The sequence below is a fragment of the Gastrolobium bilobum genome, unplaced genomic scaffold, assembly GCF_033153095.1.
Source record: "Gastrolobium bilobum isolate Gb01-03AN ecotype WA unplaced genomic scaffold, APGP_CSIRO_Gbil_v1 utg341, whole genome shotgun sequence".
Taxonomy (NCBI): Eukaryota; Viridiplantae; Streptophyta; class Magnoliopsida; order Fabales; family Fabaceae; genus Gastrolobium; species Gastrolobium bilobum.
The window spans coordinates 649,038-664,312 of NW_026899046.1; positions in this window are offsets into that span (position 1 = coordinate 649,038).

The window sequence follows — 15,275 nt, forward strand, 5'->3', positions numbered from 1 at the left end:
TCCTTAATACATGAATCATATTTTCAGCCTCATCCGAACACACATGACAGTACGGGGAACCACCCCAACGTGAGGCAACATCCTTGGAAAGAATTCGACCGTGAGGAATAAACCAAGTGAAATGTCTCAGATGGTGGGGACCCTGCCAATTCCAAATGTACTTCCAGGATGGATCATGGGGAAGGGAGTCCAGCTGCATGATCGAGCGGTACACATGCTTGATAAAACCCCTTGGCTGAACCTTCTTCTTCCAAACCAAACAGTCCGAAGGCCCATCAGATGCAGGGGGCAAAAAGGTTCTGATGTGTTGAATCACATGGTCAGGGAGGATACTTATAAGAGAGTTCAAGCACCACTCGCCTGCGTTAGCATAAAAAAGGTCTACTACTTTGGCTTCCAGGTTGAGAGAGGTAAGAGCATCCACACAGAGGTCCCTAAGGGGACTGTCCAGCAAGGTTCAAAGGTCCTTGCAGAAAAATATGTCCTTGCCATTATTACCTATTTTCCAATGTAGGCATCCGAGGAAATCCTCCCAGATTCGACAAAGGCCTTTCCAAAGATTGGAATCATATTGTTGGGAGGAAGTTTGTCTTCTGATGTCTTTCCCCCTTTCATATTTTCCTAAGAGAATTTGCACCCAAAGAGCATTTTGGTTATGTAGAATTTGCCAGGCCATTTTAAAGAGGAAAGCTTCGTTATGAACCTTCAGGCTGTGAATACCCAAACCTCCAGCTGCCTTGGGCTTGCAAAGCTTGTCCCAAGCTATCAAATGGACCCTCTTCTTGTCAGTATGATCCCCCCAGATGAAGGCTTGCTGAATTTTTTCAATCTCGCTGCAGATCGAGACTGGGATTGAACCATGCTGCATGTGGTATGTGGGAATAGTACTAAGGACTGACTTAGCAAGCATCGTGCATCCAGCAAAGGATAAGAGATTACTCTTCCACCCTACTAGTCTCGACTATTGCTGAATAGTTCCTTTTCCTCCCTCGACCGTGATATAACATAGCTCTAAGATATCTCCCAAGGGACTCAGCTTGGCTAAAACCACTACCCTGGGTTATAGCCTCCTTGGTTGGGCTAGAAGTGTTTTTGGAGAAATAAATCATTGTCTTCTCAATACTAACCAGCTGACCAGACATAACGCAAAAGGAATTGAGACAGTCAAGCATCACATCCAGTTGAAAAAGACTAGCTTCCCCGAACAAAACTAGATCGTCTGCAAACATAAGGTGCGAAATGAGAGGTCCTCTTCTCCCAGCTTTAATTGGTTTCTAGTGCTTCCTCTTTACTGCATTAGCTATTAAATGCGACAACTTATCCATACACAGCACAAACAAATAAGGGGGTATTAGATCCCCTTAACGAATTCCCCTAGAAGGCTTGAAGGATTCTGTTTTGCTGCTATTCCGGAGAACTTGAAAATTAGAAGAAGAGATGCAAACTTTGATAACATTAGTCAAATCTGCAGGGATACCCGCCTCCAGCAATACTTTGATTATGAAGTCCCAATTCAGTCTATCATAAGCTTTGGCTAGGTCAATTTTGATTGACATAAACGCTTTCCTCCCGACAAGCTTATTCATCGAGTGCGTCATCTCTTGAGCAATGATGACATTGTCATGAATATTCCTTCCTGGAACAAAGCTGGTTTGAAATGGAGATATGAGCTTGTCCATAACATTCTTCAAACGGTTGACAATGATCTTGGTTATAGCTTTGTAGAGGACATTGCAAAGGGCAATAGGCCGAAGTTGTTCGATTCTTTCAGGCTTTTCAATCTTGGGAATGAGCCCTAGGAGAGTGTCATTAATCCTTCCAATGTCTTCAAGGTTAGAGAAAAATCCTTTTATGTCTTGACAAATCTTGTCAGCCAGAAAATCCCAGTTCCTCTAGTAGAAACTAGCTTGGAACCCATCATTCCTAGGTGCTTTATGGGCTCCCATTTGGAAGAAAGCTGTTTTGATTTCTTCTGAGGATATCGAGTTGCAGAGGTTACTCCTGTCGATGGGATCCATTTGGGCCCAGTTGTCAGAGGTGGAGATCCACTCTCTATTAGGCTTGTCATCAGAAAACAGTTGCAGATAAAAGTTCAATGCCATGTTTTTAAGAGTATTTTCATTCCTCACCCACATGCCCACCTCATTCTTAAGAGCCAAGATCTTATTCCTTCTTCTCCTCGCAATCGCTACTGTATGATAGTATTTAGTATTGCGATCGCCGTCTTTAATCCACTGAGCTATGGACTTATGGTTCCAAAGCTACTCTTCTATTTCCAGAGTATTGTCTAGCTCAAGCCTAAGTTCCCTTTCCGGAATGTCTAGATGAGGATTATGACTTTGCTCCTGATGTCTTTGGATACCATCCAATCTACGAAGAAGAGAAAGTTTCTTCTTTTGAATAATCCCGTAGGTACAGTCATTCCACTCCCGAAGAGTTGGGATAAGGGCTGAGAGATTTGACGGGGTATCTTCTTCCAAGTTCCAACTCTTCTTCATAGGAGCCTTGAAGCTCGAGTGATCGAGCCAAGGGGGAAATAATCTAAATGGTCGCTCCTCCCAATTATCTTTAATTTTAAACTGAGACAACAAAATGGGGGTTGTGATCTCAGTAGATTCTAGGGAGTACCTGAATTACTGCTTTATCAAACAGGTTTCTCCACTAGACATTAGCAACAAAACGATCAAGTCTTTTATAGACCCTATCCAGATGAGCGAATTTAGGGCCCCTCCAGGTGTAAAAGGGGCCAGAGCTGCCCAGGTCAAGGAGGTTGCACTGATCAAGTATGGAAGAGAACTTAGCACATCTCCCATGTTCAACAGGAGCACCCCCCCGATCTTCTCCCTACCAGACACAGTCCCGTTGAAGTCCCTTCCTTACACCCACGGTTAGTCATAAAGACACTTCCAGCGCCTAAGCTCACCCAGAGCTCTCTCCTCCTCTCCAATTTTGGACTCACGTAGATGGCAGTTATAACACCTCGTATTTCTAAAACGTATAATTATATATGAAAATAAGGATTAAAGGGTAGGATTAGTGAAAATCCTGAAATTAAGGCCAAAATACAAAGGAAGGGTAAAACGGTAATTAGCCAAATACGTAACCCTAGGAAGGTAAAATTGAGTAGGAAGTCTCAAATGATAAAAATAAACCTGGAAATGGATTCAGAACGAAAAATTGAGTGGTTAGGTAAGTTTCTGAAAATTTGGTGAATAGTGTTTTTACCGGGTAAAAATGTCGCGATACAGTTGCACCGCAAAGCGTGCCGAATGAATTTTGAGCTCTAGGTTTGGATATAAGTTATAAATGGTATATAGGACTAGGAAATATGATTTCTGGTAAAAATTGATGGAGATTAGTATGTTTGGGGAAGCGTGTCCACGACACGCATAACAGCTTAAAACTACAATTTCTCTGAACGACCGGAAAACTCTAGATTCATCTGATCAAGGGTAATTAAAGGACAATGGTTAATGTTAAAAATTAGAGTTTCTAAATAGGTTATGAAATTATGAACGTTTAGCGGAATAGGCAGAAGATTTGAATTAATTTGGACGCATGAGGTGGCGGTGGGACCCACCCCACTTAAGTGACAATATAACAACATGGCCTAGACACTATTCACTCACCTTCCTCCCTCTTCTCTCTCCTATTCCACGGCCTCCATGGATGTTTGGGAAAGTTTTGATTCAAATTTTTAATCCCTGCTAACTCATTCAATACTACTCCGAATTAAGAAAAGTTTGTGAACAAAGTTGTTGAAAATCATTACCCGAACACATCCCATCTATTAGTTTCCCTTGAAACCCTCTAATTTGTGAGAAAAAAGGAAAAGTCAGCCACAAATTTGAAGGGAATTTTGGAATTTTTGGAGTTGTTTGCTGATGCTCTCCGGCAAGTATACCGATCGCATAAGTAATATAATAGTAAGTAAAGTATCGTCTCCACAGGGATTGGGTCGAATATCAACTAATATTCCTTTCAAGAATGGAAAAGTTCAAAAGGGTTTGTTGTGACAAATAATGTCGATTTGTGTGAAAGTGAGAATTGAAAATAAAGACTTGTTTTTGTAATTTCTGCTTATGAGAAATAGACAATAAAAATAAGAATTGGTTTGTGAAAATATGAGAAAAGTATTGTAGCTAGAGCGCACTCACCTTATGATCTCCACTTCTTACTTTGGATTGATTTACAATATTCATTTATGAAAATACTCGGATAAATTATTATCTAAAATAATTAGTTAAATCTCAATCCCTTGGCAATTTAACCCTTTAATCTCAATTGGAATCCTAATCCCTTAGAAACCCCTCATGAAAATTAAGCGATGAACTCAATAATTTAGGCATCCGCAATTCAATACACATCTATTCCTAGCATGCATACGAACCGTTATCCTACTCCCTTTTAGGATAAAAACCTCAATATTCCTATCTAGGGTTCTAACCCTCAGACTATTATCAACTATTAGAGTGATCAGTTCTAATAAAGAAAATATAAAATACGAACAGGGTAGAGATAAAGATAATTATATAAACGAGCAATTATAAATCAATCCACGTAACAAGGGTTCACATAGGGTTTGTGACCCTAACTACAATAAAAAGTACTAGCCAAACATAATCATGGCTAAAAATTAAATATTCAATAAAAGCATAAAATTAAAGAGAAGGAGAAGAAAGAAACTTGATCTTCAAATTCTTCTCGGAGCACCGCCGTCGTCTCTCTCAGTAGAATAGGTCTGAATCCCCTAATTCTGTCATAAGGATCCTATTTATTACCTTGCTTCTTTCTTCCAAAATTACCCTTCGAGCAGCACGGTCAAATTTCCCGAACCGGCGCCAGTTGGCCCGGTGCTTTTGCCAATTCAGAAAAGTCGAAACCAAATTCTCGAAAAGTGGCGCCAGTTGGCGCCACCTACCTTTATTTTTGGCGCCACCCTAGCTAAATATTGGCGCCACCTTAGTGTATTTTGGCGCCACCTTGAGTGGCTTTCTTCTTCACTTTGGTTTGCTTTGTTTGGCGCCATGCCACTGCCACTTTTTATTTCTTTCACGAAACCGAAGCCGGTTGGCGCCATAGTGGCTCCAGTTGGCGCCATTTGAAAAGTATCACTGTGAAGTTCGCAATCCGACGCGGGTCTGCGTCAGTGTGGCGCCGGTCCGCGCCATATTTCTGTCCATTGTACTGTGACACACAGCGCTAGCTTGCGCCACTGTAGCGCCAAGTTGCGTCATTTCTCTGGAATTTGTAGTGTGCTGCACCCGTGTGGAATTGCGTTAACATGATTTTTATAATTTTCACTTCTTTTTCCTTTAAAAACACAACCAATAGGTGAGAAATATTATTGAAAAGAAAGAATCAATATAATTAGCAAATATGTATTTAAGTTGCTCTTTTGTGACTCAATTCTTATCAATTTTACCACAGAAAACTACACTTGCCAGAGGCACATCATTTGCTCAAGCCATTGCTTGGGGATCACTTGGAAGAGTCTTGTGAGTTGATTTTGGGTAAGTTTCAACACCATTTATTGGTTAAATTGGTGAATCAATTTCATGAACCCTAGACTTGATTTGTGTGATTGATGTAGTTAGAGAGCTCAAATTGAAATTGTGTATTAGTTGAAAGTGACTTAGAATGATGTTTTATAGTGATTCATGTCATAAAAATTATTGATGAATTTATTGGTAACTTAGTCAAATTTTGGAATGGATGATTCAACACTTTATGAAATGACTACGTGGGATGATTGTGTAATTGTGTGGTGGAGTGGTTGTGTGAGTTAAATATAGGATTGTAAGGTATGTGGAAGTATTAAATTGAATTGGATACCCTTTGGTTTGTGAGCATGTTGAATTCGGCCTAGAGAGGGCATATAGGGCGTGATGTTGTAAAATTATGTAATTGATGTGTTGTGGTGTTAAATGGTGTTTAGAGGTGTTGTGTGATGAGTAGATGAATGAAAAATAAAGGGAAAAATACTTGGTTTGTGTGGAATTTACAATTGGACCTAGAGTGGAATAAATGAAAAAAGGGTTTTGTGATGGTGTAAGATGGAAATTAGCACCTAAAATGGTGTTGTGGTAGCATTATGATGCTAAAGAAAAATAAAAAGAAAATTTAGAAAAATGTTTTGGAAATTTACACTATGTTGGCCGAACCTACCATTGTGTAGGGGAGGATTTTGACGTTTTGTGATTTTGGTGGATTCACCATGTACTGATGATCCGAGTATGATCATTGTAGGTTGCCTCCCGCGAATTTGAACACTGAACCGTGAGCTTGGTGGGTTGCCCTTGGTCCTGGACCAAAGGGGTTGTGGCATTTCTGTTTGTACCTGGTCCCTTAATCTCTTGGTACTGGGGTTTAATCCCCGTGTGTGTTCCTCCATGCCCGTTGAGGGTAATGGTAGAAAATGTATGTGAATGATATAGGATAACATGTTCATGCATATTGTATGTGTTGTGGTACATAGGATGTACCGTGTCTCTGGCCAGTAGACTGTGTGCCTTCGGGCGTTACGGACTTCCACTGGATAGGTCTCCGTGAGGGAGTTCCAGTTGACCTGGGGTCGTGGTGTATGATCCGTAGAGGAGCACTGATGCTATCCGGCAAGTATACCGTTTCGCATAAGTAGTAAAGTAGTAAGAAAGATCGTCTCCTCAGGGATTGAAAACCAAGTACTAAAATAATCAGTCACTTTAAGTTGAAAAACTTGATCTCTTGTTGGGAAAATTAAATTGAATCTTAGTAACCATAAAAGTAAAGACTTATTTTTGAGTTTTTGTATTTTCAAGAATGAAAAGAAGAATAATGATGGAGTTGGTTTTGAAAATATGAGAAAGAATTGCAGTTAGGTAACACTCTCCCTATGATCCTCACTTATTACTTTGGATTGATACAAAATACTTATTTATATAATTTCTCAGATAATTATGATCTCAATATATTAATAATTAAATCCCAATCCCTTGGTAACTTAACCCTTTAACCTCACTTAGAATCCTAATCCCTTAGTAACCCCTCATGAGAATTAAGCAATGAACACAATGATTCCAACATCTGCAATTAAATATACATCTATCCCTAGTATGCATACCAATAGTTATCTTATCTCCTTTCAAGATCAGAAACCCCAATATCCTTATTTAAGGTTCTAACCCTCAAACTATTTTCAACTATCAAATTGATCAGGTTTAATAAAGAAAATATCAAATACGCACAAGGTAAGATAAAGAAATTTATATAAACGAGTAAAATAATTTAAATCAATTCGTCATAACAAGGGTTCACATAGGGTTTGTGACCCTAACTACAATAAAAGAACTTAACCAGACATAATCATATCTGACATAAACAAATATTCAAAAGAAAGCATAAAAACTATAATTACTGGAAAGAATGGAGAAGAATTCTTGATCTTCAGTCCTCTACTGCTTGCTCCGAGTTGTGAATTGGTTACTTGGTTGTGCTCCCAAGCTCCTTATTTATAGCCACAGGAATTGGGCCCATCATCTAATCTTCCTTTGAGTTCATCCAAGATTTGTATTTGATTTAAACTTTGTTTCCTTTTTCATGTAAAAATCTTGGAGATTTGATTGATAAATTAGAATTTCAAATCTTTATTGTATCTTGATTCAATCTTCTCATAAATCATCTAGATTTGTTTCCGCTTTAATTCCATATCTTTTCTGAATAAATCTTCATCAAATCTTTATGGAATCTGTCGCGATCTTGATCATATCTTTTTCGCATCTCCTTGTAATCTTATCTCTAATTTGGAAAGAGATCTAATTGCTGAATATCCACACTTTATTTTTAAATCTTTTCCTTTTCCAAAATTGCCCCGTTTGTTTGCTTTTTCCTACAAAATTAGCATAAAATCAGTATTCAATCCTTGATTAAGATTTTGACAAATTAACAGTGATTCTTGCTCTTTTTCTCAAGATCTCATCAACATTCTTTCTCTTTTTTGCCTCAGATTTCCTTATATGCTAAGCACATATCAAGCACACTAGGAAGTCTCGGGTGGTTATGGATGAAGAGTGCCTTGGTTGATGTTCTGGGAACACGCCTTGATTTGAAACTCGTAGGCTATATGCCGAGGCCAATAGGCTAGACGTTGTGTGGTTTTGGCATTGACCATTCTAGTTTCGTCGTATTTTGTTTCCGTATGCTTCCCTTCTTCACTAAATCCCTTGCTTTATCCCGTTTTTAGATGTTATGTTATATTGTTTATATGCATCGAAGTGAGCCATGGGGTAGAGTATCATCCAGAACCTCTGGGTTACTGAGATATATCCGTATATCTCATCCCGCTTTGGGGACTTTATTTCAGGTTGTAGTAGTGTTGTTGGAGTGGCGGGCAAGAAGCCCGTAGGTTGAGCATGAGGACTTATGCTTATTTTGCATTTTGGTGGCCATAGGACCTAGGCTAGACTTAGGACATGAACACTATGTTTTGATACGACCATTCATATTATCATTTTGTTCATGTCTCTTTTGGCTAAGTTTAGTGGTTCGTTATTATGTTCATTTGAAAGATATGGCAATGTAAATTGTAATATGTCTATTTGAGAAGTTGTAAATTGTAATATGAAGAATTGATGTAACATTGAAGTATGTAATATGATGAAAGGGCAATAGGTCTATTCTAGGATATGAATGATGTTTTATGATTCAAGGAATGCATGCAATTGGACCTTGTGATTGAAATTAGTTAAATTGAAAAAGTGAGCATTGATTATGTATTTTGAGCAAATTGAATATAAACTGTGAAGGGTTGTAAGAGCATCAAGATATTGCTGGTTCTTGTGTGCCACCCATGATTATTAGGAACCAATTTGAGGTTAGATAACACATTTGCAAATTTGGGATTTATAGGAAAAACAAAGGAAACTTTGGCGAAATTTCTAGAAATTGGCAGAAATTAGATGTAATTTAGGAGAACATATCTCCCTCCAAAGAGGTCCAATAGGGACGTTCCATACGCCGTTTTAAAGCTTGAGATATCCTCTACCTTGTGTTAAAATTTGAGAATTTTCTGGGTTGCACGTCGGCCTATAGAAGGCAGAGAGCACAAACGGCTCATATGGCCACTGCACTTGTGGCTGTTCTGGTGCGAGTTTATGAAATTTATTCCCGCTTCGTTTCATGGTAAAATTAGGTGTATGATATGTAAAATTGAAGCTTGATGTGTCTAGTTTACTGTATAAAATTTTAGAGCAATTGATTGAGTTTAGTTTCCAGAATAATTGATACAGTGAAGTCTGTTTGGAGCCGGTTTGAGGTTGGCTGGCAGATTTACTTGTCCAACTTCAAACGGCGATATCCGGAGAAAAAGAGAACTTTATGACTCTTGTGATAGCTTCTTAGAAAGGTAATTAAGTCTAGAATAACATACTAAAAGATGAGGGCTTCGCGGCATGCGGTTTGTCCGCAGTAATTAAAAGACCGAACCATGTTCGGATGGGTAGAAAACGTAAAGGTGAGATTTTAGCTAAGTGGGTTTATGGGAACCCCTTAATGACTTGAGATAAGTATTTTATGATATATAGATAGTTTAAATAATTATTCCACAAGTAGTTTACAGTTACGGTCATAGCTTTTATTTATTATTCTTTTTATTGTTTTAAATGCTCGCGTAATAAAATAGAAAAAGTTTACTCGCATTTTTATAAATGAATTGCTGTGATTGTAACTGCGCTTAATATCATAATTAATGTTAACAATACCGATGTACAACGAATGGGGGATTGGGGATTTTTTCTGCAGCGTGAACATAAATGGGGGCTTATTATGGCCTGACAGACGCATGAGGATGGCTTGGGGTTTTTTTTTCCAACAAATCAATTGACAGGTTGTTCTGCTTCCAAAGCACCCAGATCCCCCAGCATAACCGATAGCTTCCTTAACAATCGAGTTTGTGTAGCCCAACTTACGAATGATGTTGCTTGCGCGATAACCACTAATTCTCGGTTCCATGAGGACCACAACCTCCACCTTATGCTTTATGGAAAAGGTACCCACGATGCTCTTGAGCCGGGACTTCGCCGCACCACGGCAGTTCCAGATCAGCATATTCATTGGACACTTGGAGAGGTTTGGTGATTGATCTGGGCTTAACCACTCCCAATTGTAGTCTCTCCTTCGAGAAACACTGCGTTCTTTTCCAAGTTACCATTTTTCTTGTACCTGTTAATCTGTTCACCAGGAAGGGGGTAGATACGCTCCTTAGCCATACCGGGGTCTTTGTTTTCCTTTCCTCTTTAGAGACTAAGCACCTTCGGTTTCCCCTCTCTTGTGGTGAGCATGGATGTGACTGCAGATCTCAACGCTGCTTCTTTCTGTTCATTATTAATTGTCTTCATAATATGGAGAACTTCTTGCTCCCTTTGATTGTCCTCTTTCTGGACGGTGGTGGACCTCTCGGCAGGCCCTGGCAGGGGCGGGTTGGGGTTGGGGCCCAGCCTTTCCTGGGTGGGCTTGGTCGTTGGGCCCTGACTTTTCTTGTTTTTTCCAGTAGGCCCTACGGTTCCTGACTTGCTTCGTTTGAGGGGAACTTTTAGTGGAAATGTTGTTTCATCTTTAGACTCTGGCACCAGGCTTTTACCTTTTGCGTGTAAAACAGGAACCGAGGATGCTTGATCCCTAAGCCCCTCAGTTATCGTAGTGATAGATGTCAACTCCTTGGGACTCTTTGACTGTTGCTCAACCGTCTCTTTTAGCCCAAACCCTTCCTGCTCCTCAATATTTGTCAGAGTATCATACCTAGTTCCTAGGTTGTTATTGGTTAACGTGCTGACCACCTTCTCCCTTGGGATTTTTTCTGCAGCGTGCCGCGGAGGAAACCTGTTCCTCCCTTCCATATTAGGTTTTTGCTCAGTTTTTGATTTATTTTTGCGGGAAAGTTTCTGCACCACCATCCAAGGCCCAAATGCATCCTCTTCCTCTGTCTTATCAGAGAGAATCTCTCTCCGGTTGCTGTTAGCGCTCGTGTCCATGTCCTGCACCGCAGCTTGAGATATTGTGGGTGTTTCTCCTCCACTACAGGACTCTTGTTTGTGACCGTACCTGCCACACCCAAAACATATTAGTTGTAGACCTTCATAAGCCACATGGAACACTTTATCAAGGAGCTGAAAACTGGGTATGAACATCTTCCTAAGATCAACCTTAATGCAAATTCTTGCATATTTAGCGTTCTCAGTATGCTCCCCTTCTCCTCCATCTGATTTCCTCAGCGATTTTTTGTCCACCTTTAGGGTTCTTCCAAGCAGATTTCCTATTCTACAAAGATGTTAGGCCGTGTAGAATTCCAAAGGGAGACCAGGAACCCTTACCCAAACGGCTAGCTCTTCACCCGTTCATCAAAGAGGTCGAACATGGGTCTTCATCTCTGCACCACAACGTAGTGTCCAACCACTATCCATGGTCCCTCATGTAGCACATGGAAATAATCTTTTTCATCATGGAGGTTAATGAGGTTGTATCCATTGTCTAGATCAATGATTTCAAAGCTCCCTGGTAGGTTCCAGATTCTCAGAAGCCTATTCATAAGAAAATGATTATTAATTTTCTTGCCCATCAGCTTAACGATTAGGGCCTTCCTCCATTTCTTACAGTCTTCTTTATGCTAGTTTTACAAGAAATGGTATACTGGGCAAAGAGGGTTGAGCTGTTCTGGGTTGTCTATCTCAATCTCATCTGCTTCTTCCTCATCTCTTCTAAGGGTAGAGATGCAATCCTCCTCATCACTATTAACTCCATCGTTGTCTCCATTGAGCTGAAGGACAATGTCCTTGTAGGAGATTATTCTCCTTCCTAAGGAGGAAGCACTTGCCACCTTCTTGTTGCTATCAGTCTCTGGGTGAGATTCCAGATTCCCTAAGTCAGCCTGATTTTTTCCCATAATCTCATTGTCCATTGCCGCATCGTTATTTCCATTCTCCTTTGCTTTTTTGATACTCCGCTCTAGGAGGTCTTCGTCTTCCCTCTCAAGCTCTCTACGTTCACGCTCCATAGCAGTGACATAGTCACTTTTTTTGGTAGTGCTTTCAGTTTAAGCTTAAGAGGCAAGAAGCATGAGACCACTCCGGCATTAGGTATATGCATATTTGAACCGGCGCTTATAGTTCTCTTGCGGTTCGAGAAGAGTGCCATTTCTTGCTGATACAAAGAAAGTGGGCCTTACCGATTTTAGTTTTTTTTTTAAAGGCCGCTTATTTTTTGATTTGAGAGTGACAAGAGAACATACTTCTTCTCCTATTGAAGGAGAAGTACAAACCCCTTTATTAATAGATATAAAATAAATTCTTTGCCTAATTTCAAATTACTAAAAGAATCCCAATGAAATACAACAAATGTGAAATGGCCTCCCCGTTTTATCTAGTGCGACTTGTCACGGTAACACTCTTTCTTTGCTCACAAAGCTTCATTTTCAATGGTAATGTGATTGAATTACGATGACAATCAACATTATGAGACAACTGTGATTGAATTAGATAACAACATTATGTCATCTCAAAATGAGCACAATTCTCTAATACTAAAAGTCCAATTTTTTTTTTGTTTAATCGAAAAATAAAATGTCTAGTTTCTTTTGCAAGGTAAATCACGTGCTTTATTAGTTTCTGATGCGAGATATCGGGATCTGATAAAATGTGAAGCCGAAGAAGATTGACGCAAGTTCTCACTATATAACCATTCCTGAGTCACATGCCGCGTTAAATACTCTTAACTGTTTTATTCTGGATTTATTGCAGCCATAATCTATTATCTTTCTTCTTTCTTGTTGAGATATATAGTCCCACATTAGTTGTGTGTGTAACTAATGTGGAGTTTATAAAGCCTTGGGCACTCCCACACTTTGAGCTAACTTTAGGGGTGGTGTATCCCAAGGTTGTTTACATGGTATCAGAGCACAAGTTCGATTCTCACGGCCCCCACTTTCAAGTGGAATTAAAATAAAAAAAAAGCACAAAAAGGTAAACCAAAAATTGGGACTGTGCAATTCCATGCTTCTAGCCCAAATGGCTCTTGCGTAAGGGGGCGTATTGAGATATATAGTCCCACATTGGTTGTGTGTGCAACTAATGTGGAGTTTATAAAGCCTTGAGCACTCCCACCCTTTGAGCTAGCTTTAGGGATGGTGTATCCCAAAGTTCTTTACATTTTACACTAAAAATAGAAAAAGGAATCGAAAACCCTATGTAGATCTTTTTAGTTACTTAGTTTGGGTCTCTGACCAAACAATTATGCTGACTATAATAACACTCGAGCGATGCACGTGTAAGTCTGATGTGGTATATAGAATAATATAAATAATTGCAAAGTTAAATTTAAATTATTTACACAACTAATAGTCGTTATCTAAAATTTAAACTAATCTTCTCTAATTAAGTCTTATACATGTCGTCGTTTCATTGTGGCAATATTGTAGTACTATTTTAATACTGCTCTATTTCTTTATATATTATGTGTAAATTATTACAAATGCCAAACCTTCCAAAATCATTGAATCTCTGCTGAGAAAATGGATGTAAAAATCAATGATCTCCATTTGCATTTCTTGGTATTTAACGATTTTCTAATTCAATTTTGTACGTAAATGGGTACAGAGGTACTCCTAAGAATCTCTAAGTAAGAAAGAGCTCAGCCTAATTAATTTTATTCATCATTAGGGGAGGTTATATTTATAATCTCTTTTCCCTTATGTAAAGAACCTGGAGATACACCACCCCAAAAGCTAGCTCAAGGGGTGAGAGTGCTCAAGACTTTATAAAAGCCACATTAGTTTTCCACACAACTAATGTGAGACTATATATCTCAACACGCCCCCTCACGCAAGAGCTCTTTAGGCTAGAAGCGTGAAAATTGCACAGGCTCAATTTTTGGTTTTCCTTTTTGTGCTTTTTATTTTTAATTCCACTTTAAAGTGGGGGACGGTGAGAATCGAACTTGTGACCTTATAGTCAACTCAAGCTCTGATACCATGTAAAGAACCTTGAGATACACCACCCCAAGAGCTAGCTTTTGGAGTGGTGTATCCCTAGGTTCTTTACATGGTATCAGAGCTTGAGTGAGTTCGATCCTCACCGCCTCCCACTATCAAGTGGAATTAAAATAAAAAACACAAAAAAGGTAAACCAAAAATTGGGCCTGTGCAATTCCACGCTTCTAGCCCAAAGGGCTCTTGCGTGAGGGGGCGTGTTGAGATATATAGTCCAACATTAATTGTATGAGCAACTAATGTGGCCTTTATAAGGCCTTGGACACTCTCACCCTTTGAGCTAGCTTTTGGGGTGGTGTATCCCAAGGTTCTTTACACCTTATAACTTCTCATAATTATTTTTATGAATGTTGGATCTAAATCAAATCAACGGTTAAAAATGGGTATTACTATATAAGTTTCGATTTTCTTATGTGGTAGGAGAAAATTTTCTCATGTTGTAGATACATCTTATGTGGAGCTCACATCTATTAAAAAATTAAAAAAGCAAAAGAAAATATTGCACGAAAATCGAATAGTCACTAGTAGGAGAAAATGACTCTCCTATGACATGATAAAATGTTTTCCCTTACTATATTTATTTAGTAAAATTTTTTATTTATGTAATGAATATGCAAGTCAAGATGATTTTGAGAAAAAAAGAACTCATAAGACAATGGTCAAGTGAACTAATGAGAATCTCAGAATGGTTACTTTATATGATGTGTGAGATCGGCGTCAAGAATGAGGTGAGCATGAGAATTGGCGTTGTTACTTGTTATTTCAAACAATACTAGTTCTTCTCCTTCTTCTTCTTTTTAGTTTTATTAATCACTTTTTCCCTTCTGTCGGCATGTGTTGATTGTGAACTTGGTACCTTTGTGACAAATATTGTAGAATCTAGAATAAGTAGAGAATTAATGGTGCCTTTGTATAATATGTGACCTGGGCGTCAAGAATGGGGTGAGCATGACTAATTGGTGTTGTTACGTACTTGTTAATTCAAACAATATTCCTTTTTCTCCCCCCCGCCATTTTTGCACTTTTTTCCCTTCTGTTGGCGTGTTGATTGTGAATTTGAGATGTTTGTGACGATCTTGACAAAAGTTGATGCCGAAAGATGAATAGGATAAATCTACGGTCTATTTTGAGCTTGAAGACGTTGATCGTCATCGACGTTACTTACTAATATATAATTTATAACACCTAAATAGAAAACGAATATCATTAGTCGAAATTTAAAAAATGGGTTAAGTACCAACAAAGCTCAGCACAGTTGGTA